This window comes from Diceros bicornis, chromosome 39 (genome assembly GCF_020826845.1).
Source record: "Diceros bicornis minor isolate mBicDic1 chromosome 39, mDicBic1.mat.cur, whole genome shotgun sequence".
Lineage (NCBI taxonomy): Eukaryota > Metazoa > Chordata > Mammalia > Perissodactyla > Rhinocerotidae > Diceros > Diceros bicornis.
In genome coordinates this window covers 8,585,440-8,612,793 of record NC_080778.1, presented here as the reverse complement: position 1 = coordinate 8,612,793, position 27,354 = coordinate 8,585,440, and the positions used below count along the sequence as shown (strand labels likewise).

General features: G+C 38.3%; 1 protein-coding gene across 1 annotated transcript in view; it reads right to left on the bottom strand.

Annotated features, from left to right (window-relative positions):
* Positions 1 to 27,354, bottom strand: part of PRKN (parkin RBR E3 ubiquitin protein ligase) — a 1,229,863-nt gene that overhangs the window by 529,603 nt on the left and 672,906 nt on the right. The gene's annotated exons all lie outside the window — the stretch shown is intronic.

Below are 27,354 nucleotides of genomic sequence, written 5' to 3'. Positions count from 1 at the left end.
GTAATTTGTCATTTTGTTCCACAACATGAAAGAACATAATGAAGGGCCATATTTGGAGAGGGAATTTTATTTGCGTTAGCTTATAAACCTGCATCTAAAAAGAAGCTACAAAACTATGTTAAAATTTTAGCAAAGATTACTCAGTTGTGATGGGCTTGCTTCATTGGTTTGCCGATTAATGCCTTTACTCACAGTATAATGACTTCTCTCACAATATGAAAACATAGTTTATGAAAGAGTAAATTTTACCTCAGTCTAATCTGCCTACCTAGCAGAGATTCTGTGTCTTACCAGAATAATTTTCTGTGCTTTAGAATGACTGTATTATGCGCTTGATTATTTAAGGAAGAAAATGTTTCACACTTAAGAAAGAGCTAAGATTCTTTACAAGTGTCTTTTCTTCCATGTTTGTATTTTAAATATATGTTGTCACTTTCAGAAGCAAGTATTTTTCTCACACATCCATGATCCTTTCTTAACCTACTAACCAAATGTCCTCTAACAATTGGTTTGATTTTGCCTTCCAAGACTGGACTCCACATTTAGAAAAAAGAAAACAAAAATTTCAACATGTTTTTATACCTAAAATGAGATTTTAGTTATAAAAACAAACCCTGGTGATTTTCCAGGGCTCTTTGAGATCTCCCAAAGAGCCCTGGAAAATCACCAGGGTTTGTTCTTTCATCTTATAAATAGAGAGATGCTAGAAATAATTAGGTCTGTTTAATGTGTTATTATTTTAAGAGTTGTATGAGAAGGATTGTCAAATTCAGAGAAACAGCCTCCCCAAGGTTACCTTTGTATAGGAAAATATAAATATTTTAGAAATGGTACACATTATGGGAAGTCCCTGGAGATTTCACAGTGCCCTTTTGGTCCACAATGTTCTTACTATCAGTGTAAACACTGATGTTACTGATGTAACATTCTTCTCCACTCTAATAGTATTGGTTACAGTAATAGCAACAGCCTCAAAGTCTTTGTAATTCTCTCTGATGCGTTCCTAAAATATAGACCATAGCTTTGTGTCTTCAACAAAGGAGAGTCTCAGAGCTTTTTGGAAAAGGACTATACCAGGTACTCTTAACTACTGATGTTTCAAATAATTGTCTCTTGGGTATAGGTTTCTGAGATGACAGCGCTTAGAGACAACTTTCAGATATATGAATGGACTGAGTCAGGATTTCCAGGACTCTTGTAAATGAAATCAGACTGCTAATACAAGATCCAGCAGCAGAAGAATAATTACTTAGGACTAAATGAACTGGTGAGGAAAATGTTATTTTGATTATTTCTTTGCCATACTGTTGATGTTGTTGCAATATTCAATTTTCTCAATATATGACAAAGCCCTTTCTCTTTCTTCTTCAACTTTCTATTATTTACAAACATCTAGTAGACTCTACTTTTCTATACTGAAATGAAACATTTCAAAATAATACCTGGTTCTTAGTGACAGCCCAGAATTCAGACATTCTTACTAACCTTCCTTACTTTTCATGGCCATAAAATAGTTTACAGAGATTCAATAAGAATCTGTCCTCTTTTCTACCAGAATAAAATTGGACAAATGAAGTGTGCTAATGAGGACAATCTGAAATGTCATACTTGAGAATGATTCTTATTTAATCAAATCTGACAAATCTGCTTTTAAGGAACATTTGTTGACCCTTTGTGTCCAGCAAGCACTCCCAGGAAGAGTGACCTGTCACCTGGCTTGCAGGGCCCCAGCCTTACAGGTAGAAAGGCAGGTCCATTCCTGTGTGCTAGAAACCTCAACAAATTTTCAGGACTTCAAGACAGGAATTCACTTAAATTTCTAAGTTATAAAGGAGGAATCTGGTGGAGAGAGTCTTGAGCTTAGTTTTGCAGTCAGAGAATAGCAAATAGAGGTTTAAAAAATCCAGTCTGAAATTCCTTATGAAAACTTCCAAACAGAAGTAATTTGGTGGCCTTAGTAATTACTCACGTATGGCTCTAGATTTGAGAAGTCAAGTCAAGGTGGCCTGTATAGTAAATTAACGTTTCTGCCCCACCTGTGTGAATAATCAGGCTAAATCTAATGAGGCCAGTCTTTTTTTGTGTGATCATTAATAATCTTTGAAATTATTATGATAATAAGCTAGGGGAGATAGGAGAAATTATGACAGACTTTGAAATGGAAAAAATTTACCTATTTGTGCCTGTCTATCTATCTATCTCATTGGGTATTTTATGGAATGGTGGACCTGTCTAGCACACCAATCATGTTATCTTGTTCTGTAGTGGTATACACCATTCATTGTGTTTGAGCTATTTAAAAAACTCGGAAATTAATTTGAATTATTTGTGTCTATAGAGATACAAATGGATTTTGTCCCTTTCTCTCCAACAAAGAAGACAGTTTTGCATCTTTAGTCTCTGCAAGACTAACTGTAGCCTCTTAGAGCCATGTCTATACACCAAATTTCCCAGACACACTACATGCTCCCTGCACACCTTAGCACTCCTGCTGGCCTATGTGTGGCCACTCTTTGGGTTCTCCTTTGAACTGGTTTTCAACATCTTGCTCTTCCCTCGAAAATTAGTAAATTAAATAATATCTTTAACACGTGTTGATTTTATATTTGTATGAGAATCATGACTTTCTTCTTTAAAGGTCTTATACTTTTAACAACTTAAAGAAGTGAATATCATCAGGGGATTATTCTTGATTATGAAAAAGACCAAATAGGAATATCAAGCAACTTTAATTCAGGATTGTTTGGAAATTGGATTGAAAAAATAATGGCAGGTATTAAAGATAAAGAACGAATAGGAAATTTTTAACATGGATTATATTTTAAGTAAAATTATTAAATAACTTAATTTTCTTAGAGGTGAAAATGGTTTTATTGTAGAGAATAATGGAGTTTTTCTTAGGCCATGCATGCTGAAGTCTTGAGTTAAGTATCACAATATCTGCAAATTACTTTCAAAACATACAGGGAAAAAAGCGTGTCTTTGTGTCATATAAGCACAAAAGAAGAAAAAGAAGGAGACAAATCCAATGAGACAGAATCTTAATAGTTGATGGAGCTGGGTAGAGGGTATATGGCCATTCAATGTAGTATTCTCTCAACTTCTCTTTAGGTTGAAATTTTTGAAAATAAAAAATTAGGGAGTAACGTCTGTGTCATGGCAGAGTGAGCTTTCTCGTAAACTCTTCCCCTGATAAGATACAACAAAAGGAACAGTCACAGACCAACAACAGACTCCTAGACAGCGAAAAGCAAGATCAGAAAGATCCATACTGCTGCACATCTGAGAGTAGAATGTGCTGGACCCCCGGAGGAAGTGAGGAGAGAGGAGTCAAAACTGCTACAGGGGTACCATCAACATCTGAGCACCCTAGGAGAGCAGATAACGAGGAGCGAGTGAGAAGCCCCCCATGTCAGGGACCCAGCGGGCAAAAGAGAGAGCCCCCCCACTCCCCGCAAGCCAGACACTGCAGCTCAGCCAACCAGATGAGACCAAGCGGCTGGCAGATTGCAGCGAACAGACAGGGCAGAGCACAGGGGGCTCAGATTACACAGCCCTTAAATCCCACACAGCAGCAGTGGGTGGAAATTGCAACCAGATATTTCCAGGATGAGGAAAAACAAAGCCAATACAGGAACCACAATGCAAAGGTACATGAAATCATCAGACCAGAAGGAAAATGACAAGCACCCAGAAACCAACCCTGAAGACACAGAAATCCATAACCTAAACAACAGAGATTTCAAAATAGCTATCATAAGAAAAACTCAAGGAAATACGAGACAACACAGAGAAACAATTCAATGTTGAATTGACAAACAATTCAATTCAATGAGATTAGGAGTTTCTTCACAAAAGAGATTGAAATCATAAAGAAACACCAATCAGTACGGATGGAGATGAAGAACACAATGGAGGAGATAAAGGAGAATCTGGAATCTTTAAAGAACAGAGCTGACAACATGGAGGAAAGAATTAGCACTTAGAGGATAGGAATAAAGATATGCTCCAGATGGAAGAAGAGAGATAACTAAGACTAAAAAGAAATGAAGAAAGTCTCTGAGAAATATCTGACTCTATTAGGAAATGTAACATAAGAATTATAGGTATTCGTGAGGGAGAAGAGGGGGAAAGAGGAACACAGAGCCTATTCAAGGAAATAATAGCTGAGAACTGCCCAAATCTGGGGAAGGAGCAGGAAATACCAGTAAGTGAAGCCAATCGGTCACCTAGATACGTCAACAGGCAAAGGCCCACTCCATGACATGTAGTGGTAAGGCTGGCCAAAGTCAAGGACAAATAAACAATATTAAGGGTAGCTAGACAAAAACAAAAAATAATGTACAAAGGAACTCTCATCAGGCTCTCAGCGGATTTCTCAACAGAAACTTTACAGGCTAGGAGGGACGGGAATGATATATTCAAAATACTGAAAGATAAAAACTTTCAGCCAAGAATACTCTATCCAGCAAAAATATCCTTCAAATATGATGGAGAAATAGTAACTTTCCCAGATAAACAAAAGCTAAGGGAGTTCATGGCGACAAGACCCCCACTACAAGAAATACTCAAGAAGGCCCTCAGGCCTGAAAAAAAGAAAAGAAAGGGAATACAACGCTTGGAGCAAGGAGAAAAATAGGTATACAAAAGCAGAAAAATAGTAGATCTTTACCAGAATAGGTTAGCAACCAATTAAATACCAAAATCAAAGATGAAAGGAAGGAATTCACCAAAAATAAATATAACCTCATCACTGTAAACACACACCCACAATGCAAGATAGAATAAGGTATAACAAGAATGACTTAGAAGGGGAAGAGGAAAGAGATTGAATTGACTTAGTATAAGGAAATAAGAGGCCATCAGATAATGGACTGTCTCATACACAAGATTTTTTTATACCAACCTCAAGATAACCACTAAACAAATAATCAAAACAAAATCACATATGATAAACAAAGAGAAAACTAGAAGAGTCAGAAGACAGAACAACCAAACTGAATTGGCAGTCCGAAACAAATGGGACAAGAAACAAAGGAAATGCAAAAGAACCAGAAAATAAGTGACAAAACAGCAACATTAAGCCCTCATAGATCAATAATTACCCTAAATGTAAATGGATTGAACTCTCCAATCAAAAGATACAGAGTGGCAGGATGGATTAAAAAGCAAGAACCAACAATATGCTGCCTCCAGGAAACACGTCTCAGCTCTAAAGACAAGCACAGGCTCAGAGTGAAAGGATGGAAGACAATACTCCAAGCTAATGGCAAACAAAAGAAAGCAGGTGTTGCCATACTCATATCAGACAAAGCAGACTTCAAGATAAAACAGGTTAAGAAAGACAAAGAAGGGAAATATATAATGATAAAAAGGACACTCCACCAAGAAGACATATCACTTATAAATATATATGCACCCAACATAGGAGCACCAATGTACATAAAGCAACTATTAACAAACCTAAAAGGAGACATTAACAACAACACAATAATAGTAGAGGATCTTAATACCCCACTTACATCAATGGATAGATCATCCAGACAAAAAGTCAATTAAGAAATAGTGGACTTAAATGAAAAACTGGACGAGATGAACCTAGTAGACATATACAGAGCACTCCAACCAAAAACAGCTGACTGCATATTCTTCTCAAGCGTGCATGGAACATTCTCAAGGATAGACCATATGTTGGGAAACAAAGCAAACCTCAATAAATTTAAGAAGATTGAAATCATAACAAGCATCTTTTCAGACCATAATGCTATGAAACTGGAAATCAACCACGAAAAAAAAACTGGGAAAGTGACAAAAATGTGGAGATTAAACAACATGCTACTGAACAACCAATGGATTATTGATGAAATTAAAGGAGAAATCAAAAACTATCTGGAAACAAATAAAAATGAAAATATGCCATACCAAACCATATGGGATGCAGCAAAAGTCGTGAGAGGGAAACTATAGCGATACAAGCCCACCTTAACAAACAAGAAAAAGCCCAAATAAGCAACCTTAAATTACACCTAACTGAACTAGAAAAAGAAGAACAAACAAAGACCAAAGTCAGCAGAAGGAGAGAAATAATAAAAATCAGAGCAAAAATAAATGAAATTGAGACCAAAAAAACAGTAGAAAGGATTAATGAAACAAAGAGTTGGTTCTTTGAGAAGATAAACAAAATTGACAAACCCTTAGGCAGACTTACTAAGAAAAAAGAGAAAAGGCTCAAGTGAATAAAATTAGAAATGAAAGAGGACAAATTACAATGGATACCACGGAAATACAAAGGATTATAAGAGAATACTATGAGAAATTATATGCCAACAAATTGGACAATCTAGAAAATGGATAAATTCTTAGACTCATACAACCTCCTAAAACGGAACCAAGAAGAAATGGAGAATCTGAATAGACCAATCACAAGTAAAGAGATTGAAATAGTAATCAAAAACCTCCCAAAAAATAAAAGTCCAGGACCAGATGGCTTCTCCGGTGAATTTTACCAAACATTCAAAAAAGATTTAACACCCATCCTTCTCAAACTATTCCAAAAATAGAGGAAGATGGAACACTTCCTAACTCATTCTACGAGGCCAACAACACCCTGATACCAAAGCCAGACAAAGACAATACAAAGAAAGAAAATTACAGGCCAATATTGCTGATGAACATAGATGCCAAAATCCTCAACAAAATATTGGCAAACCGAATACAACAATACATTAAAAAGATCATACACCATGATCAAGTGGGGTTTATACCAGGGACACAGGGATGGTTCAACATCTGCAAATCAGTCAACGTGATACACCACATCAACAAAACAAAGAATAAAAACCACATGGTCATCTCAACAGATGCAGAGAAGTCACCTGACAAGTTACAACATCCATTTATGATAAAAACTCTCAACAAAATAGGTAGAGAAGGAAAGTACCTCAACCTAATAAAGGCTACTTATGACAAACCCACAGCCAACATCATACTCAACGGGGAAAGACTGAAAGCCATTCATCTGAGAACAGGAACGAGGCAGGGCTGCCAACTCTCACCACTCGTATTCAACATAGTACTGGAAGTTTTGACCAGAGCAATTAGGCAAGAAAAAGGAATAAAAGGAATCCAAATAGGCAACAAAGAAGTGAAACTCTCACTATTTGCAGATGACATGATTTTATATATAGAAAACCCTAAAGAATCCATTGGAAAACTATTAGAAATAATCAACAACTACAGCAAAGTCACAGGGTACAAAATCAATCTACAAAAATCAGTTGCATTTCTGTATGCTAATAATGAACTAACAGAGAACTCAAAAAGATAATACCATTTACAATTGCATCAAAAAGAATAAAATATCTAGGAATAAATCTTACCAAGGAGGTGAAAGACCTATACAATGAAAACTACAAGACACTATTGAAATAAATTGATGATGACATAAAGAAATGGAAAGACATCCCATGCACATGGATTGGAAGAATAAACATAGTTAAAATGTCTATATTACCTAAAGCAATCTACAGATTCAATGCAATCCCAATCAGAATCCCAAGGACATTCTTCACAGAAATAGAAAAAAGAATACTAAGATTCATATGGGGCAACAAAAAACTCCAAATAGCTAAAGCAATCCTAAGAAAAAAGAACAAAGCTGGAGGCCTCACAATCCCTGACTTCAAAACACACTACAAAGCAATAGTAATCAAAACAGCATGGTACTGGTAGAAAAACAGACACAGATCAATGGAACAGAATTGAAAGCCCAGAAATAAAACCACACATATACGGACAGCTAATTTTCAACAAAGGAGTAAGAACATACAATGGAGAAAGGAAAGTCTCTTCAATAAATGGTGTTGGGAAAACTGGACAGCCACATGCAAAAGAATGAAAGTGGACCATCTGCTATCGCCATTCACAAAAATTAACTCAAAATGGATCAAAGACCTGAAGGTGAGACCTGAAACTATAAAACTCATAGAAGAAAATATAGGCAACACACTACTTGACACTGGTCATAAAGGAATCTTTTCAGATGACATGCCTACCCAGACTAGGGAAACTAAAGACAAAATAAGCAAGTGGGACTTGATCAGATTAAAGAGCTTCTACAAGACAAATGAAACCGGAATCAAGATGAACAGTCAACCCACCAGCTGGGAGAAAATATTTGCAAAACATATATCAGAGGGGTTAATCTCCATAATACATAAAGAACTCACTCAACTAAACAACAAAAAAACAAACATCCCGATCAAAAATGGGCAAAGGAAATGAACAGACACTTCTCCAAAGAAGATATACAGATGGCCAATAGGCACATGAAAAGATGTTCAACATCACTAATCATCAGGGAAATGCAAATCAAAACCACACTAACATATCACCTCACGCACATTAGAATGGCTATAATCACCAAGACAAAAAACAACCAATGTTGGAGAGGATGTGGAGAAAGAGGAATCCTCATACACAGCTGATGGGAATGCAAACTGGTGCAGCCTCTATGGAAAACGGTATGGAGAGTCCTCAAAGAATTAAAAATAGAGATACCCTATGATCTAGCTATCCCAGTACTGGGAATCTATCCAACAAACCTGAGATCAACAATCCAAAGAGGCTTATGCACCCCTATGTTCACTGCAGCATTATTCACTATAGCCAAGAAGTGGAACCAACCTAAGTGTCCCTCAACTGATGATTGGATCAAGAAGATGTGGTATATATATACAATGGAATACTACTCAGCCATAACAAAAGACAAAATCGTCTGATTTGCAACAACATGGATGGATCTGCAGGATATTATGTTAAGTGAAATAAGCCAGAAAGAGAATGACAAACACCATATGATCTCACTCACATGTGGAATATAAACCAACACATGGACAGAGAAAACTGTATTGTGGTTACCAGGGGCAACAGGGGTGGGGGGGGGCACAAGGGGTGAAGGGAGACATATATATGGTGATGGACAAACAAAAATGTACAACCCAAAATTTCATAATGTTATAAACTATTAAAACATCAATAAAAAAATGTACAAAAAAATAAGAGATAAAAAATAAATAAATAATTAGGGCAAAATACCAGAAGATAAATTTGCATTTATTTAAAAATATTGGGGACTGACAGACGTTTTAAACCCAGAGACCATAAAGGCTAAAGAGTGCCTGGGCTTTGACAACATATAATATGCTTTTTTTGTTTCATAGTTGCTTAGCCAGTTTATGGTTTCTATGTCCCTTTGTTCCAGACGCTTTATAAAAAAACTAATCAAATTCAGTTCATGAACATAAGTTTATCATCATGCCAGAGTCCTGAAAAGAAGAGCCAGAACATTCAGAAATCAGAATGTCTATGTTACATATGATAAGAGAAGAAGGTAAATTCCTTCTCACTACATCTGTGCACCTGAAATGCAAGACCCATAAATGCCCAGTTTCTGCAAGGCTAACTGTAGCCTCTTAGAGCTATGCCTATATAACAAGTCTCACTTTGGTGCGTTTCCCAAATACATTAGACTCTCCCTACACAGGCCATGCAATTCATCCACGCTACCTTGTTTGGTCACATAATACTATTGCTGACAGGACAGAACAGAAAGAGGTCATTAACTGGTTGTAGACGTTGACAGAGATCATAATAAAGAGACGGGATGTGGAGGAAAGAGCGTGCAAAAATAGATGAGTGTACAATTTTAGGACAAGATAGAAATATATTATTAATAGAGCAAAAAGTGGTCTTTTTAATTTGGTCCAAGATTTTAGTTAAAACATTTCGTTTATAACAATAATATCTTCACTAAAGCATAAGAGAGTGTGGGATGAGTAGAGAAGAAAACAAAGATATGTTCCTATAAATTACAGACAACCTAAAACGCAGCCTTTGAGCTACCAAATTTGCGGGAGCACATTTGCAGTCCTTACAATCACAGATTATCTTTCTTTAGTGGCGCAGCAACAGGGACCTCTGGCGAAAGGTAGAGCAGTTTACTCCTGCTTTAGCCAAAAAACTCATTTGAAGTAAAAGCATTTAAAACTGCTCCACTCAGCAATGTTTTGTTCTTTGATGCTTCCTTTTGTTCCAATTCAAATATAGTGCAAGACATTGGAATTTCAAATTGCTCTCATTGTAGTTACCCAAAAAGAAAACACTCAGGATATCTGACCAAGAAATATGAACACCTTTAGGAAACAAAGTAAATGAGAAAAGACAGTTAATATCATTAATTTGGAAACAGCTGGAAACTACCTCAAATAAGCACAGGAAAATTTAGATTGGATATCTGTAACAAAAAATATAGCATATATCCTTTAAAAGTAGGCAAAAAAAAAATAGTTGGAGTATCCATCAGAAGGTATTTTGACAAAAATACTTAAATTAGACATTTGCAAGGATGATGATTAGTAAAGACTGTTTTCTTTCTAAAATGCATTCAGGGAAGACAAGAAATCTCTACTCTTATCTGAGTTGCCAACATCACTTTGTGCCATAGAACTGCTAGTTACTTCCAGAATCAGCTAAAATGCCAGCAAACTTTTTTTAATGCCTTCTTAAGGCAAAAGGTACTTTAATTTAGTTTTAAGATATTTTAAGCTTATTAACCTCAATAGTGAACTTGAAGATTTTCCATTAAATCCACTGTCCATTAGCCTATTTTAGACATTTTACAATCCTCCTGCCAATATCTTGCCTCCTTTATGAAGGTGGCAGGAGGTAGAAAATGATTTGGTCAAATTAGAAAGAAAAATGAACAAGCCACAAAACTCTATTTGCTGCCATTCATCAAATGTTATTGACATACTTTGTGCCAAGCATTGTGTTAGCAGAGGACGAAAATGACATTATTTGTCATTTATTTTTATCCAGTTCATTTTTTGCAAATGCACAAACGAGTATCTTTTAGATAAGAAAGTTAATATATGGATAATGTATTTTGGAGACTATAACGATTTAATGCTATTTTACAAACTACCATTTCATGCTTTTAAAGAGTTTTTTGGTAAGTAAAAGCAGAAAGTATGCCAGACTTCTCTGACTGCAGGCAAAATGGAAGTCACATAATTGTACTCTGTCCCACCTTCTCCCATCAAGTTCTGTATTATCCATAATCTGTATTTTGATATGATTTCAAGATATTGTCCCTAAAACTCTGCAACTGGAGGCTTAAAGGATCTGACAACTCAACAAAGCGCTGGGCAGGATTTCACCAGGATAAGCCACAGGGCTCTTTCAGCCCCTGGCCTTCATCATACCCCCCCTCCCTGCAAGGCCTAGAATATTTCAGATGCTGAATACACACAGTAGCTGCTGTTTCCCTTGTGACCCCAGTCACTGTTTTCTTCCTGTTCTGCCTCCTTCTTGGGGCCATTGCAGACTGATTGGAGTTAAGTTCCCAACTCCTTTCTCTCTGTTTTCCATACACCTCTGCTATAATGCTTGCAACTTGTATTGTCATTTTTCCTCGATTTGGAACCTCTCAAGGGTAGAGACTGAATCTCTTTCCCTCTTGGGGCCAAGCACAGTGTGTGGTAAGAAGGAGTTCTCTAAACAAAAGGAGAGTCTATCCAAAATAGCTGCTTTATGAACATACTCCTTATAAACAAAGAACAAAGTGTCACATGATTGATTTCATCGTAGTTAAGAAGCTTATGTTAGAAGAAAATAACCCTTTTTCTCAGCCAGGCAGAGACTTTGAAAGGTTAATTTTTGTGGATCACAGTGACCTAATTAATGCCATAAATAACACAGAATACATGCTGTATTTACAAACTTCAAAGGATATTAGCTATTTGCATTTTTATCTATAAGAGAGGAGAGAAACACGATTCCTTTTTGACCTTTTATCCTCAAGTTATATACGAGGAAGATTAAATTTGTCTGTGTAGTCAGTGTAATCCATTTAGAGTTGAGCATCGTAACAGTGGAAAATATCAAGATTGACTTTAAAGCCTAGCAAACATAAATGATTTTTTAAACAAATATTGGATGAGAAGCTGAAATGGGAGGAGGAAGCCTCTGTTATTGGACGCCCAATTGGAAGACATTTTTCAAAGTGAGAATCAGAAGTAATGGGCATCCTAATACTTGCACATAGAATTTAACTTTTCTCATTTGTTCTAGCAAGGTGAGAAAAAAAATTTGTGTTAGCATCAAAGCCCTGCAATATAGCCAGCTCTAGTGTGGATCACACGGCTTGAATAAGTAAAGATGCCCAGATGTCCAGTAATGTCAAATGCAATGAAATACAAACTCTCATTTACCTGAAATTCTTCCTCCTCTTAGAATCAGACGCAGTGATGTTCCCTTAGGTATTACCATCCCTGATTGGAGAGGTATGAGAATCCAGGTTCAAAGACAAGGTCAAGCACCAGAGAAAACTAACTTTAACTTGTTAATGTTAGAGATGAATTAACTGGGACTGAGAGCCTGTAACTTGCCCACATTCTCACAGTCACTAAAAGCCACGATCTCCTCGTCAGCGAAAGCGGGCAGAGTGATAAAGCTGAGCAGCGACACTACACTTATGGATGTCTTGTGTAAGAGTGGAACATGGTGGACACCCAAGGGACTGAGGAATGAAGGGATCAATGAGTACGAACTACTCAGAAACAAATTCAGTTCTCCTCTCCTTTTAGAGTCAGAGAATCCACAGGTCACATAGCAAATGTTTAACAACTGGTTATCTGGGAGGAAAAAAGGCCTGATTTGTAGCATTTGCTGATTTCTCGGGTGTAAATACTCCTGCATGGTCAATTTCAAGCTACCAACCTAAAGCCAGTGAACCAGAGTTGGACATAGACGCTCAGTAGCCCACCATTCTACACTATTTCCACCACTTCAATGTCGTCGAGAAAATTACCTCAAGAACATAGACAATAGCAAATGTGGTAAGAGAATTACTAAATGATGAGTTTAGGGTATTAATTAGCTTTTTAGAACTATAATTTACTAAACTGTAAGTGTAAAATACTATTTTTAAATAGTTGTGTTTAACAACTGGCTCATGAACTTCCTGATAATTTAACAAGTGGTCCTCGCTGGGCAGTAAGGGCCAGCTATGGTGCAAAACTGCTCAATACCTCTCAAAATTCTCCCTACCTTTGTTCTATCCTTTTCAAAACTATAATGAGACGAAGGCCTAGGCTCTCATCTAAAGTGGAAATGCACTCATCATCATTGCCATCTTCATCATCTTTGGCAAAAACAGAATTTGGGAGAACCTTGTTTGAGAATTCTCTTCAGCACTTCCCAAGAACAGTGAATCACTTGCCTTTCTCTCCAGTTCCCAACCCTACTTAAGAGCTCTAGCTCTTCACTTTCTTTCCTAATTCTTCCTGAGGAGTTCTTCTCTTCTTCAAGGTACGCTGAATGCATTTTCCACCAGGGTCCCTTCAGATTTTTTGAGTTTCTACTTTGTATACAAATTTCATGTTGAGTTGACTTAATATGCAGTTCTTTCTGGAGGAGCCATCACCCAGGTTCAGGGAAGTCAGAACCACAAGCAATAGCACCTTTCCTGGTTCGTAATATTTCTGTATCTACATTGCAATTATTCAGTAGCTTGAACTTCATTTCTAATTCATTAGTAAATTATAACACAGCCCTTATGGCTCTCTAGGAGAATTATCGTTTCAGGTTAAGCCAAGGATAACCTATAAAAAAGCTGCCTGGATTCTAATTAAAGATGTATCAGAATGTTCTCTTTGAATTAGTATGTCTGTCTTCCAGCTGGTTTTCTTCCCTCCATTCTCTTGCCTCTCTGCAATATCACCAAGCAGATTAATCTTCCTATAGCCTAGCCGAGAAATCTCTCTCTCTCTGCTCCCAAACCTTCAATAGCTCCCTGTACACACCAAATAAGCCCTTTATATTGCATTCAGAGCTTCCTACAATTTGGTTTTAACATCTTTTTCCTTTTCCCTCAATTTCTCTCTCACCTGCACCAAGTTCCAGCCAAACAAGATTACATGCCAGTCCATAAATATGTCCTGTTTCTGTATCTTTGCTCATTCTCTACCACCATTTACAACGTTCTCTCCACCCCCACCCATCAAAGTCCTGCCTGGACTTCAAGGTTCAGTTCAAATCGCACATCCACACTAAAGTTAGGAACAATCACATCCTTCTTTTGTAGTACCAAAGAAATATGTGTGTATTCACAATATTCGTCACAGACTATTTCTTAACATTTCTTTTTCTTAACATTTTTTGTATCTCTCACTGAGAGATTTAAATTTCTATATATCATCCCTCCCATCAATTCCTTACAGTGATGAGAAATTCCTTAGAGTAAAGACTTGGGTTTCTTTATTATTTTTATCCCCTAGAGTACTTAGGATTTACTCAGTAAGTTCTCAATAAATATTTGTTAACTAACTGAGTAGAAATTATCATTTTTTTCCTTACAATACAAGTAGGTGTTTTGTCTATCTCAGAGACTTCAGAATATTCTCAGTTTTTCAATAAGGGACAGCAGCTTAGCATAAACAGCATACCCTCAAGCCTAAAATGGCTGGAAATGATGAAGCTTCTTATTTATTATGCTTCTGAGATGTTTTCAATTTATTTTCCGAGAGAGGCTATCAGGCAAAATGATATCTTGGTTCAGAATCTTTAAGAAGAATACAGATGAAAATAAACATGGTTCTTTACCAATATACATATATATATGAAGTATATATATTTAATGCTAAAGAGGCAGGCCTAAATCTGCCTTGATCCTACAGAATTTGAAAATGCATGCATTTCAGGGCATTAATGGCGACACTGATAAATCACTCAAATAGGGGCTGACTTTGAGCCTGCTGGCGGGCTGTCCTCACAGTGATGCCGTCCATCCCTCTGAGAGTCACCAAAACACACGCGACTCTGTGCAGAGCGGTCTTAGGACTCAGTTATTCTTATGGCTGAGAAAATCTACTCCTAGAAATGTGTTCTTCAGAAACACTAGCAAAGCATGTCAAGATGTATGCACACTGTGGTTCACCCCATGTTATCTGGAGAAGGAAAACAAGTAAGCAGTCTCAGGGTCTACACATAGATAAATATGTGTACTATAAACAAATCATAGTACAATGGAGTACTCTGCAGCCATAATAAAGAATGAGGTATGTCTACAGGTCCTCGCTTAAAAGGCTGTCCATTGATATATTGTTAAATGTAAAACACATGTCGTAAAAGAAGGGAAAAAAATCCAATTTGTTGAACATTGTGAACGATCTCATTTCTCCAAGAGTAACATCCTGTGTATGTGTCCTCTTACCCATATTTATGAACATGCATACATGTACATACATGTACAAATCCGAGCATATGTCTGTGTGTGCACATGCTCATACATGTGTATGTATGTATGTATATAAGTGTGTACAAATGTTTATACTTATGGTTACATGTGAAACATATATAAATTGTATGTACACATATACATATTTTTATAGATATTTATTTTTTATATAATCACGGATAAAAAGGTGTAGAAAGATGAGGGAAAATGTTTAAATAATTACTTCTTGGTATGGGCTTAAAAGGAGGGAAGAGTAAAATTTTACTTCATTCACTTAGAAATATGAAAAAAGAAAAAGTTATAGGAGTTCAAAACTGTGGTCTTTATTTGGGGGTCTGTCCCAATTTATGAATCAAACTTGCGATATATCTGAAGCCTTTTCCTAAGAATGGTCGTTCTTCTTACTTGATCTTGGGACTCTGCTCTTTCCAAGTGGCTCACGATTAGTCTGTGGTATGTGATCCTTTGAAGCGATTGTTGTCACGATCTTAGTGGGCAGCAGCAGCACCCCCAGCCCTCTCATACCCTTCCTTCACACGTGCCTGGCCCCGGAGGCAGGTGAGGAGCGCTGGAGTCATACTATGTCCTGGGGCCTCGTCCATGCTCATTTCCTTGAACCAGTCATGAGGGAATAATGTGCATGTGCCACTAATAACATGCTCTATTATCAGATGCCAACCATGGACCAGACCTTGTGTTCATATGTTAAACAGGTCACTCTAACTGACTTACAGGAATGAAAGTTCATTTTTTTGTGAAACACAGTTATAGCATGGTTATTCAGTTTTAAAAGGGTATTTTTTACATCAAGAGATGATTCAATATACAATTACTTTTTAAATGAGCTGCCTCAGTACATTTAAAATGGACTCTGATTTATAAACATTTGACCTATCGTCACATATTCAACAATACCTAATATGTACCACACACGCCTTCTGCTTGGATTGGGGTTTGAAACCAAACCAGAGGCATATTCTCCCATGCCTGCATCTTAAAACATATTTTGGGCTGCAAATATCTATTTTTTGTTTTCTTACTGTGCATCTCAAGACGTAATTTCTGTAACAGCTCTCACTGACTATTTTAGGTCTTCATGCTGGACTCGTTCACTCATTCATTCAGCAGACATTCATTCAATTCCTACTTCCTGCCACTCACTCTTGCTAGGTGTTGGGGATATAAGTGTGAACCAAACAGACATAGTTCAAATCTACTGAGGGCCTAAACTGTAATCCTATGATGTCACAAATAAAAGTAGAATATCAAATTGCAGTGTGACACATGAAGGGAGAGTAAGGAAGGAGGTGAGACATTAGGTAGCAGGCTGCACACATCAGGACTGGGTGCTCTTCTCTGTGGAAGTGACATGTAAGCAGAGGCCTGAGGACTGGGCGGGGGGAGTCAGCTGCATGAAAATCCAGATACGGTTTTCACAGCAATGAGATGTGCACACTGCCTTGAGTGCAAAAAGGGTTGGAGCACGCCTGGGAGTAGGAATAAAGTTTGTGTGTCTGCAGCACAGAGACAAAGAACTGTGACAGGAGAGGGGATGTGACCTCGGCACAGATACACGTCAATAAAAATATGTCTGTGTAGGGCTTTCATGATAAGGCTGCTGTTTCAGTTCGGATCTTTCTGGCAGTTAGTTTGTATTTACCAAATGGGCCTGTCATTATCTGTATATGTTCTTATGTAATAATAAAAAGTCACATGAACCTCCTGTGAACTTGCCCCAGAATTTCCACAGAAGTGCTGCTCTCTAATTCCTACTGGGAGGACATATTTTACTGGGAGGCAGAGAGACTAGAGGGAAGGAGACCAGAGAGGAGTTGACTGTGGCTGGAGGGGACCTCAAGGAACGTTTTAGATTCCAGGCTGCTTGATGAGCACAACTTGGGATGGATTTCAGTTGGATGCTTTCATATAGGGTGTCATCTGCACAGTGCTATGGAGGAGTCTTGCTCCCGCCCCACAGTTGTAACCACAGGCCCTCCAGGACCAGTTCAAATGACCCCATCTTATCAACCAAGTCATTAAGAATTGTCTTTCAGAAAATTTGCAAAGTCACATAGCCAGAGCATCCACAGAAGAAGAAATCTTACCTGAAATGATCACAGAACCAAAGATTCTCCTCCTCAAGAAACCAAAGGACCAGGACACAACTAAAACTTAAAAGTCAGACTCATCAGAATTGAGGGTCCATCATTCTGGAAGATCCATGTTAAAATTCCTTCTCCACCTTACCATAAATGTTTAAAACCTTACTATAAAAGTTTAGAACCTCATCATAAATGTTTAGAAACTTACCATAAATGCTTGAAGCCCACCAATCAAAACCTATCGTGTCAGCATTTCTACGTGCCAGCCTGTTCTCCCTAACTTTTTAAATTTCACCCCAAATCCTGAATCAAGGAGACAGACCTGAGGGCACATGCCCCCTGTCTCCCTGCAGATCAATCTCACAGAATAAAGCTGATATCTTTCCCAAAGGCTGATGCTGTAATCAATTGGCTTGTTTATGCACATCAGGCAAGAGAACCCCAATTTTGTGTGGTAATACAGTCACCAGAATTATCTTCCTAAAACACAAAACTGGCCACTACATTCTCCTGACTTACAGACTCCAATGACTCCCCAGTGACTAAGTGATAAAGCAACAACTCCTCGGGAGGACATACAAGGCCCTTTGCAAGTGGATCCCCAAATTCTTTGCTTATATTACTTTACTTTGCTGAGGCCAAACTCCAACTTACTTCACTCTCTATCTCAGCCAATGCAAATCATTCTCTATGACGTGGCCTGTGGTACCCCTCTTCTAGGAACGAACAACCAATTCCTCTTCATGGTAACCTACTGCTGATCCTACAAGACAGCTCGCCACTTCTGTCCTGTCAGAGTCACAGCTTTTGGAGGACAGCATGTGGCATTGAGGAAAACAGAGGACTCATGCCTGGTTATCTAGGTCAGCTCAATCTACTTGGTAGTCAGTGGGTTACAGGTGATGGTGCCAGGTGTCCTAGACAGGAAAACTCTTTTTAAAGTGTCCCCTCATTAGGCAAAATTGTGGGGGAATGGGAGTGGGTTTAGGTCAAAGGAGATGAGGAGAACTTTATAGTGAGGAAAGCAGCATGTGCCAAGGTCCTGGGGCAAGAGGAAGCACAGTTTTCTCAAAGAACTAGAAGACCAGAGCTCTAAGATGCAGAGAGTGAGGCAGGTAAGAGGAAGCCAGCAGAGATGGGCCCTGATTTGGTTTCTTTTATTAAACATTACTGGACTGGTGGCTGATCAACATCCATGTGAAACTGCAGTATACAACATAAAAAATACCAGTGGACCCAACTGCATATTAAATTGGTTCTATCTTTGTAGTAGTTAAGAAAGAAAAAAAAAATGGTTACAAACCAAATATAGTAGGGGGCACTGATGAAATTCGATAAATTCTTACTGGACTGGGAGGTCACTGGGCGCATGGTATTGTAGGGACTGTTAGCTGTGGATGAGGCACGTTGACTCGGCATCAGTTATTGGGGAACATTTCAATCTTGACACAACATGGAGTGAGATTTCAATGCAAAATCAAGAAGGCTCAGAAACTTCAGACAACATGTGAGAATTGGACTGGGTCTTCAAGCACTGAAAGAACTGGGTAAAGGGATAGAAGCGGGTTTCTCAGAAGAAGGAAGAGCAGCCAGAGTTAAGGTGACAAGAGTTCCAGAGGCGTCAAGGAGAAAGGCCTAACCAGAACAAAGGTGTGTTTTTAGGAGGAAAGAGAAATCATTAAAAAATTAGCATATTTGGGGCTGGCCTCGTGCGGTTAAGTGCGCGCTCCGCTACCGGCAGCCCGGGTTCGGATCCCGGGCACAGACTACACCACTGGTCAGTCGTGCTGTGGCAGCGTCCCACATACAAAATAGAGGAAGACTGGCACAGGTGTTAGCTCAGGGCCAATCTTCCTCACCAAAAATAATAATAATAATAATAATCAGCATATTAAGAAAAAATTGTCAAAGAGGAAAGGTACAGGGGTTGAAAATAATCAGCCCACAAAAGGAAGTTATGGGGTGATTTAAAAATTTGTTCATAAGAATCCGTGAATAGGGTTTCAAGTTACTATTAAGTTACTGTAGTCAGAACCTAGCTTGGAGGAAATTCAGAATTTCCTGATAATTAAAATATGAACTAGTATGGCAAGAGAGGATGGGGATCTCCAAGTCTGTCTTAATTAGGTGCTAAAAATAGATGTCTCTAAAAGTCCTGTTTCCTTTCCAGGCCAACCAACATTTTTGAGAAGGGCTTTTAATCTCAGCAATGTGCTAATTGTTTCTAATGGTCTGTAAACAAACTCCCTAAACTATTAACCTTCTCTCTTTAGCCAGAGATTCAGGAAATTAGTCTTTGAAAGAAAAGTCCCCATCAGGTTGCCCAAGGGGGTATCCCAAAGTAGAGATACTGTGACTTTGTTTGGAGGGAACTCAAGGTCAAACCAGCCACAAGCTTGTGATGTGGAATAGATAACCTTGAAACCTTAAAAAAAAAAAGATAAAGGATGACTCTTCCTCTCTCTGGTTCAGTTTGGTTGTGTTCCCATCTATAGAGAGAAATAGAAATGATAGCTTTCTCAAATAGCTTTCAGACACATAATTCCAGGATTTTTTTTTAATATTAAAATGATATTCCCCCCCGACTGACAAAAATATTCGAAGTTTGATCCTTCTAAGTTAGAATCAATGCCATATTGGAAACGGAGTTCACTGCAGTCTTAGAAAGGTACTGGCCCCCACATTACCAGGATATAAGCAGAGGACTTCATGCAGCTCCTCTCTGTTCTGCTGCTCTTTAGAACGTGAGAAAATTCCTTTAATTTGTTCTGAAAGAACAATAATCATAGAATAGTCCAAAAATGTTATGAAAAAGATGGCCAATGAAGAGAGAGTTTTCTGGCTATATTTTAAATTTTCTTTAAAGTTACAGTAATTAAAGTACGTGCTCGGCATAGAGTGAGTTATGAAACAGAAGTGGAAGCCCAGATTGAGGTCCAAAAGAGATACAAATACGTCTGTGCGATTTCAGGTTATGAAACTATAACGTTTCAAGTTAGTGAGATATTAGACGAGTTGATAAATGGTACTAGAAGAATCAAGATAATAATGATAATAATAATAATAAAACTTGGATCTTTCAGCATTCCTCAAAACAGATACTTAGGAAAGTCAAAGAATCAAATGTTTAAAAGAAATGGAATTGTAAACTATGAGAATACAACACAAGGAAATCGAATTAATAACCGAGCATTGGCAAAGAAATTCCTAAGAGGGCAGAAAAATCAAAATCACTGATGATTGAATACATAAAAATTTAACACTGGGTATGAAAACACTCAGAATAAAAGAGAAACAATAAATGGAGAAATATTTACATTTATTATGTATATAGAAAAGTGCTAGCATTCCTGACATATAAAGAAATCTTCCAAATTTATTTTTTAAAAAAATAGACAAACACCCAACAGAAAACTTGGAGGGGAAAGGCCAAAACAAGTAATTCACAAAAGAATCAATACAAATAGCCAGTTCACCCAGGAGGCACGCTCACTGGCAGGGCAGCAGCTATGCATCAATGGTCCACCAACCAGTAACTCAGTCCCATCTCCACGCACCTGCTGAACGTCAGCCCTCTCGGTTCTAACATGGAAAGTGCCAAGATATGATAAGTAGAAAAAAGCAACACACAAATCACATGAGAGCAGGCCTGGTAGAATCTTATTGCTATGAAATTCCACACACACATAGTACTTGTATTGCATATGTCAGTACATTCTGAGAACAAGATCGGGGAGATTAAAAGTAACAAGACAGGTGGTGGTTTGGCATGATGCACCGGAATCTTAAATCTCTGAATTGGAGATCTTTCCTAGATACATGCAGTAGTCACAAGGCAGTGTGGAGTGCACTTAGGAATAGGAGAAGGCCTGGCTTTGAGACCCTATTGTCACTTATCAGCTATGTGACATTGGATACCTTTCCAAACCTCCTCCCTCCAAGCCTCAGGTGACTTCTGTGAGGCCTGTGGACAATAGTACCTGCCTCACGGGGTTGTTCCGAGCATTAAAGTAGGTGATGCCTGTAAATACACTTAGCACATGCTACCAGTGAGAAGTCTGATCAGGAAGAGATGTTTCACAGCCTGGCATGGCTCCAACAGAATATGAGACAGCTGATGGGACTCTCAGATCACCATGTGCGGCTCAAATGCGGCTTCTAGAATACATGGAAGCTAAGCACTTGGAGACATATGGCTTCTGAAAATGTGGGCTGCAGCCCTGAGCAGTGTCTTGCTTATCAGTCCTACTGAAGACTAGAAACTCGTTATAATCCTAGCAAGGATCAGATTTAAACCAGAATGTAAATTATACCACAGAAATTCTGCTTTCTACATTACCAATGTCACAGGAGACCCACGGTAAGACTGAATTTGAAGGACAGTAAGATGTTCTTTCATAACATTCTCTTTTGCAGGACCTTTTATCTAAACTCCATTCTCCTTGCTTTCTACTTACCAAATAGCATGAAAAAAATTCTACAATAATTCTGAAATCATACTGATACATAATGGAGGATTTTTCCTCCAGAATGAAATTAAATGACTTTTGTAATTGTTTTACTAGAGAGCTGCAAACTTGTTCCCATTCTTCATGAACTTACTGATTCATTTCTACTGTAGGGCAAAAAACAGCTAATATAAACTCAAAAGGTGACACCTTTTAAACGTGATGAGGTTTTAGGAATTTATTTAAAATACAGCACTGAATTGCAGTTTGTTGGTTCAGGAAAACGACTTTCAGAATAGTTTTATCTCTGTACAACCCGACTCGGCCTTGTCACAACGCATACTTCATAATCGTTACACTGCTTGAGTCTCACAAAGCATATTTTCCAACACTGGCTAAGCCCAGTTTTCTTCCTTAGTTTATCAAAATCCAATGGAAAAGAGCCAGCCCCATGGCTGACTGTGAAGGGCCAGGCATTCACGCGCACACTCTGACATTTGGAACTAAGTTGTTTTATCTTCAGACCATGAAACAATTTAGAGGAACAGCAGAGTTTGGCATCAGCAAGGTGTAAGAGTTCAGATGGAGACGGCAGTCTCACAGGAAGTGAGCTTCTTGACTTAAGTCAGAGGGGGTTCAGCTCCACCTCCTCGTCCACCTACCACAGGCTTTTCCAACCTCAGAACTATTACAATTTGGGGCCAGAAAACTCTTTGCTTTAGGGGACTGGACTGAGCGTCGCAGGATATTTAGCAGCATCCTTGGCCTTGACACATTATATGTTAGTAGCACCCCTTCCCCCTGAGTTATGACAACCAAAAACGTCTCCAGACATGGTCAAAACCACCCCTGGTTGAGAACCACTAACTCACAGCTACGTAAGAATATTACAGCTACAGGCTCTGGCCTGACTCCATATAATTTAAAGGGAAAAATGGAGTTGCATAGAGTGTTGACTAAATTTTACATAGTCATACCTATATCCATAAAAGTAGAGAACTGGCCTTAAAAATGTTACTTTTCTAAGAGGTGAAAAAAAACTATTCCCATTCAGCTAGCTAATGAAATGTTTGTTTATGAGAAGTTTCACCAAATAGACGATGTCTGGGATGCCAAGGGAGGCACATCAGTCATAGAAAAGATTAAATACTCTTTACTTATGTTTCATAGAACCATGGTTGATGTAAGTTTGGAGAACAAAACGTGGATGAGACAAGATCAGCAAAAACTTTCCTACAAAGTATTCTTTCAGTTAGCAATTTAGAGCTGAAATCTTAGCTAATATTTACTGTGTTTGCTATGTGCCAGGCACTCTTCAAGTTTTATCTCATTTAATTTTTCAGAACCTTTTGAAGAAGTTCAGAGAGGCTGAGGAACTTGCCAAGAGAACAAGACAGTTAGAGGTGGGACCAGGTTATGAACCTAACATTCTTCTCCAGAGCGTACCCTCTCCATCACAGTCTTCCTTTACAAGAGGCCGACTTAGTAGGCATCACTGAGTAGTTCTAGGGCAAATCAATCTATGTTCAAAAACAAATGTCAATGGAAACCGGGAGATATGAAAATCAGACATGGTGAGAGACTGGGGGAGGAGAGAAGATTCTGTGCCTTCTGCTAGTCTCACTACAGAAAAAGCGTGGTGTAAAATAGATGTTGCAAACGGACAAGCAGCAGACCACAGTGCTCTCTCAGAAAAGCATCCCAATACATTTATGGGAAAATAAACTTATGTCAACTAAGCCAAGTTTTCAAGATAAATAAAAGGATAATTCCAACTATCTACAATTTAATAAGGGATACAAAAAACCACAAAGGTTCAAAGACTGAAATTTATTTTTTTAATTTCCTGAATCAAAATCTCTCTCCATATGGACTTGGAGTTGCAAGAGCCAAAAATATCATTCCTGAAAGCCAGATTAGAGCTGAACACTGACAACTTTGTGAAATCTAATGGGTGTGATGGGATCATCACATTCCACGCACTGTATCATTTTCCTAGAATGCTGTTCTGCGTAAACTCTGCAATAAGCGTTACCTGTGATAGAACCATTGTAGCTATTATCTTAATGGTTTGAAAGGACACTTACGGAAACTTCCATGGACATGGAAGTTTAGTATGGGCATGTGGTCCAGGAGAGAGTCTTGACCAGCTCCTCCATGCACACAGCTCACCAGCATGCCTGCACACTGGACTCCATGACAATGGGGACCTTTGAGTCCTTAGATCCCTGCTGGAGAGTGCATCGGTCAGCTGGCCACCACCAAACTGGTCTCCCAGTGCAGAATCACAGACAGCACCCTCTCTCATTTCATTCATGCAAAACTCTGGAGTTGCGGAGGCTCCAAGAGGGAATGGCAAATCCAGGGGAAAGTGCCCATTGTTAATATTGCTGGAAAACCATTTCATAGTTGACAAAGCACTTTCACATGGATTTTATCACTGGACCATCACCACAACCCGGACAATCTTTTGAAATGGGTATTATCAGCCTTATTGGATAAAAAGGTAGCTGAGAGGTAAATGACTGGCTTGAGTTTACACAGCTTATAATTAACTCTGGATGCAAATCCCTGTCTGATCTGGATTTCGTTTGCTTTCTGCTCCATAATGTCACCTTCTGACAGTTTTGTTCCACACAGACCAGACAACAAGCAAAGGAGACAAAGGCATCAACTCAGCAGGAAAGTCTTCTCCACTCCTCTGTTCAAGTCTAGGCTTTAATTAAACTATGTGGATCAATTAACCTACCCGTTCCTCTTTTGTAGAGGATTACTTTAACCTAGTCAATACAGGTTTATCATGGACATCATTTGAGGTTCACCTTTGAAATGATCCGTAAGCAAATATAATAGCCTTTAAAAATGAGCAGAAAAATAGAATCCAAGTTAAAATCTAGCTAACTACAAAATGCAATTCCACATGCCAGGAGCTCATCGAATTCGGTAAAGCTTAAGATGTTAATATTGATGTCAAGTCCTTGAACGGTTAAAAGGCACAATTAAAGAGATATAGAATGTTTGCATTTATTTTAAGAACTGATATCAACTTACTAGAGTAATTTATCAGTGGCATGGTTGATTATTTGTGGGTAAATTTTTAAAGTACCCATCGTATTTCTTAAAAGACATACTAATTGTTCATCTCTTCTCACGCCCCTTAAACCACAAGGAATTTTGAGTATGAAACTAAATTTTGAAGTTTGTTCCCTAAACTTTTCTTTAATGTATATTTTGACTATTGAAATATGTTGTATGTTGTTTTATTTTTAAAGTGATCATTTATATCAGATTTAACAACAGAAATTTATAGTAGTTTCTACATCAAATCAACATCATGATATTTGTAAAAAATATGAATGATTAAAACTTTGCTTTTCTCTTGCAGCTATTAGCATTGTGATATGTAACTTGAATTTTATGTAAGAATATCAGAGTGCTTAATTATTAATTAGGTAGTTTACAAGGTAGTTAAATCTGACTCCTTTTGCTTTCAAAAATATATATTATTCCACTGAATGGAGTCAGTTCTCTGGTAAGTATATTTTAGCAATTACCAGAATAGGTTAAATGTGATTATATTTGTTCATTCTTGTCCACAAATACTTACTGTACACTCTATTTTCTAAAACTGTCCTACATAACTTTTCTCAGGATTCTCAGGTTCTTTTCATGCCCCTTGTCTATGGCCTGTAGGAGATACAGAGAGGTACCTCCCAGATCCCATTTCAAAAGAGGACTTGCTGCCCAGCTGTGGGACACATGGTCAGCAGACACCTCCAGCTATCAAATCCTTCAAGATCTGCATCAGCAACTGCCCCCGGGCAGCTGTGCTGGGAGACTGAGCAAGGCAAGATGCAAGGGCTTGGTTTGGCCCTACTGGGGACACTCTGCAGGTTATATTTATTCCAGAGCTCTGCACACAGTTTGGCCAAGGCCGAGTTAGGCCTGTGTCACAGTTCATCTTTCTCTGCTGGTCTTGCTTCCTCCCCTGTCTCTTCACAGGCCTTGGTCACCCATGAATAAGTAAGAAAAAAAAAAAATCTTGCCAACTTCTGTCTCAATTTCGACTTTTGGAGAACTCAGTCTGCTACATGTCCCCTGCCTCAGCTTTTACAGCACCTACATTTAAGAAGTTAAAAGCTACTAAACTTTCTAAAGCTATCCTAATAAATAAGTCTTGTCTTTCCCAAATATTTTTGTGTCACCAAGGTCTGATGTCTTTCACAATTACTTCTTATACTTCTTACACAATTATGCCCACATAATTCCTCCCATTAGTATTGAAATATATTTGCCTGCCTGTAGCAGCACGGTCCTTCCTAACTGAAAATATTTCCTCTGAGCTGATACTTAGGGCCAGATACTCCCAGTTGGATTAATGACTCATTTCCAAAGAACTATTTATGTACATGTTTCCCAAGAGGAAGAAGATTATTCATCATAATCGTAACAACTGATGTGTTGTATTTGTGTAGGGATCTAAAATTTTCAAAGTATGGTGATATAAATTAATTTATTTGATTCTAATACTATCCATGGAATTAACCGAGTTTAGGAAATTAAGGTCAAAATAATTGATTTGCCCCTAGTCAGACAATCAATTGGTGGTGGATTCAGGAAGAAAAGCCTATTCTTATGACCCCAATCCCAAAGCTGTCTGCTCTCTGTGGTGCCACCTAGGCACCCACACAGCTTTTGCAAAGTGGAATGCAGACTTGCTTTCCCTGAGGAAATGGGCCATAGGGTCCTAAAACCTAGGGCTTCAGAAATTGTGACTTTGGAAATCACCATTTGAAGCTAAAATTGCAAGGCAGGGCTCTGCTGGTTTAGCTCCCCATTTTGGTGTAGCTATACTCGGCTCACTTAATCCTCACGGTAACTCTGCACTAATGAGACAGCACTCTTCTCATCCAGAAAGACAGGGGTAATGAGGGACAGAGCTGCGTTTTGGACCCACACAGTCTGCCTTCAAAGGCACTATGCTACCCACCCATGTCCAGAATTGGAAAGGCTACTCAAGGCAAACTAAAGACACTCTAACCTTAACTGTGAAAAAAAAAGAGGGAAAAAGAGAGAAGCAGAGATTTACTTTCCTTTAGCCGTTGGGGATAAATCATGTGGTAAGGATTTTAGAATTTAAGGGATGATTTAAGACCACTTATGCAATAATACATATCCGTAAATAACTCTTGGATTAAAGGTCTATACATATTTGTGTATTCATGAGAGTAATACAAAAGGGAAAAGTCTTCACCAGAAGAGGCATTCTTAAACAGATGAGTTTTAAGCAAAATGAGAAAGTGACACGGAATGAGGATTAGTTACTGTTAGCAAAGGGATCAGTGCTGGAACAATCAAGGATTGCAGCTTGCTGGGGACAGAAAGTCAATTTGTCTTGCTTGGAATAAAGTGTCTTTGTCAGAACAAGGAATCCAAGTCAGTCTGTGGACATAAGAACACAAAATACCAACTCCTTGCCTACCCAGGAGGCAGCCTGCTTTTCTAA